We start from the raw sequence: 3,200 nt of genomic DNA, 5'->3' as shown, positions 1-3,200 counted from the left end.
GTGTTGTTTATGATTCGATTGCACTTTGGGAAGGTTCGATTTCAACAAAATAGAGCTAGAAAAGAATCATAGTTATTAAAAGCGCCGCCTTTTTGCGCCTAGGTGTTTTTTTAGTAGAAGCGCACCTTCAGCGACTTCCATAAAAGCAGGCGCAATTTTAGGGAATTGGTTGGCACTTGCCTATTTTTTTTGATTTTGTTTAGCTTGATTTTATTTGATAATTTGTTTTTGACTTATAACTCAACCTAATTAAACAACTTGCCTAAAATTAATGGGCTTAACAAAATTAACTAAAAAAGGTTTATTGGATTTTAATAATCCCTATTGACTGGTATTGGCCGATAATAATCCCTATTCATTTTATTACCACTAACAGTCCCAAATTTAAAAAAGTTGGCCCCCCAATGGTCCCCCGTTAAAAATGATTTAACGGTGTTATACTTTTTTCCGAATTTCAACCTAACTTTTTAGGGCTTTTGATCGGAAGGAGGATACGAGTCGATTGATGTAAAACTTAGCTCGAAACGGTGATTCAGACGACTTGATTTTTGTTAATTGTAAGTTCAAACACCCGAATTGAAGCATTGTTTCGTCGTTTTAGAGCACCGTTTCGAACTAAGTTTCACATCAATCGACTCGTATCGTCCTTCCGATCAAAAGCCCTAAGACGTTAGTTTGAAATTCGGAAAAAAGTATAACGCCGTTAAGTCATTTTTAACGGGGGACCATTAGGGGCCAACTTTTTTAAATTTAGGACCGCCAGTGGTGATAAAATGAATAGGGATTATTATCGGCCAATGCCAGTCAATATGGATTATTAAAATCCAATAAACCACTAAAAAATGATCGACAACTGGCTATTCAATATCATCAGAGGCTACATACCAGAAGAGTCAAGAGGTTAGTAACATCTTTACGACTAATATACACATGCAACTTGTAACAGTGATTGATTCTCATGTTTTTCAATTTTAATTACTTGAAGATGACTGCTTTTATTTTAAAGATTATGAAGGTGATTTGTTTTATATAATATACTACAAATTTGTTTATTGTTTGTGTTATTTGTAATCAATTGCATGCGTATGATCAACTGATTCATGAAAAAACTATCTATAATCTTTCATAATAATAAGAGACTGGAAGTTATTGATGTGATCAACTATTTATTGTAAGTATTTATTTAGTAGAAGAATTTTGAAAGTTTTATGTAGCCATATTTGAAATATATATATATATATATATATATATTACATTACAAATTTTGTTTTCGATTTTTTTATTTAAGTGCGCTTTTTTTTTGTTGAGGCCCACGTTTTTTTTTGCGCCTAGAGCCTAGGCCCTCGGAGAGGCCTTTGCGCCTTAAGTGCGCCTAACACATTTGATAAATATGAAAAGAATTGATTCTTGCTGTTGTTAGATTTTCACATGCTATGTTAAGTTTGACAGTCCATTCTAGTACTCTAACTTACTTTGGTATTTCTTTGAAGGCATATCATTTCTATATGCTTATTACGATCACGCCTCCTATTACTATGTTTGTTTTTTGTAACCAGAACTGGTATTAGTATTACCATTCTATGGCCTGACAGTCCGGTTTTTCCTACTGTGACGTCTATTTTGAATGTTGAGCTTACTTTGATCAACGGTGAGAAACAATGGTTATTAGATACGTCATTAATAATTACAAAATTTGTGTGGAAACCGGGTTGGGAATGTTGCTCAGTTAGGCTGTTTGTGGTTGAGTGCATGCTTGCCTCTTAAGTCATTGTTGGAGATTGGCTTCTTGTCCTCGGGAAACTGTTTCCTATAGTTGGACAACTTCTTAGAGTACCGTTCAATGATGAGTCTCTCTATGTTGCCATTGCTATCACGCCCCTTGGTTGGCAGCTGCAGAATTACTCTTGGGCTGATTTGCTAACTTTGCATGGCATTGTCATTCAATTATATTCTTTACATTCCGTGGTTAATTCCTTTTATCCATGGTTATGGCCGGTTCCTGTCGTTTCCTATATTGCTATTGCAAAATGTACAATTGGTGGTGCAGACAGGTTCTATGGCTGTAATGTACCTCAGAGTCAAGGAAATAATGTGCTCAAACTTATCGTAGGACCGATGGATGCCACCCTACCTAACAACATCAAGCAACAAATTTTCAACGGGCCGAATCCCGGTGAAACACCAGTTCCTTTGAATAGGGAGAACTTCTTAGATATTATTGCGGTTTTTGGTTGGATTTTTAACGGGGATTCAATTAGTTCTAAATTGCCAGTTGAGGTTCCATGGAAGCCACCCTGGTGTTTCTTCTATTATGTATTTGGTCATGCTCTGTTAACTGGTGTGGTAAGATCTTTAATGGCTGCCAAACAAGTAGCATGGAGTCGTGTTCGGTTTGGATCTGCGTGCTCACAGGTTCCAGTTTTGTTGGGTTGGGGCATTACCCAATGCTTTGTACCAACGAAGTGTGCGTATTTTTTACTTCTCAAAGTCAAACGTATGGTTCCATTTTGAGTTTTACTAGGTCACGGTGCATATCTTTAGAATACCAAAAACACTCAACAGTCGGAATAACATTTTAACATGAAAAGCTGGTATATGACAACTTTGGATACAATAGGTAATTTGACCTTTTGGGAAATCTGGAAAGATGGAAAAAATATGGATCGTTTGTTTTAACTCGACCCGTTAGGAAGTTTCTTTCACCTTGAGGACAAGGTGAATTTGAAAGGGGGAGTAATGTTGTGATCCAAGATAACCCCAACTTAGCAAATCAAGTAGCCCGTTTAAATGGCCCAACAAGTAGGCGTAACCTAGATATAAGCCAGAGAGTGGAAGGAAAATGTTATGACGAATGTTAGTGTGTGATCTTCTTCTCCTATCCCCTACTCTATAACTCTGTAATTTCTCATCTCCTTAATTGTATTTCCTTCTGGTAATCAATTTCTCAATCAATACAATACATAGATTCAATATCAATTCGAATGGTTTGATTTTTTGTGAGATTCACTTCACTTATAACGAAAAAGATATAAAAGTTATTAAATATTAATGACGGTTGAAGAAATGTGTTGGTATGAAAGCACCAAACATCAAAAGTTTAACAACCCTTAAATAAACTGAACTTAACCAAGAAAAATAGCAACAAAAATTTAATAAACTATAAATAAAAATATGAATCTTGAAACACACATCCACCATTA

The sequence above is a fragment of the Bidens hawaiensis genome, unplaced genomic scaffold (assembly GCF_021521415.1).
Source record: "Bidens hawaiensis isolate Kalapana, Puna unplaced genomic scaffold, B.hawaiensis_p1.1 tig00023651_1, whole genome shotgun sequence".
In the NCBI taxonomy this organism is placed as follows: Eukaryota; Viridiplantae; Streptophyta; class Magnoliopsida; order Asterales; family Asteraceae; genus Bidens; species Bidens hawaiensis.
This window is presented reverse-complemented; position numbering follows the sequence as displayed.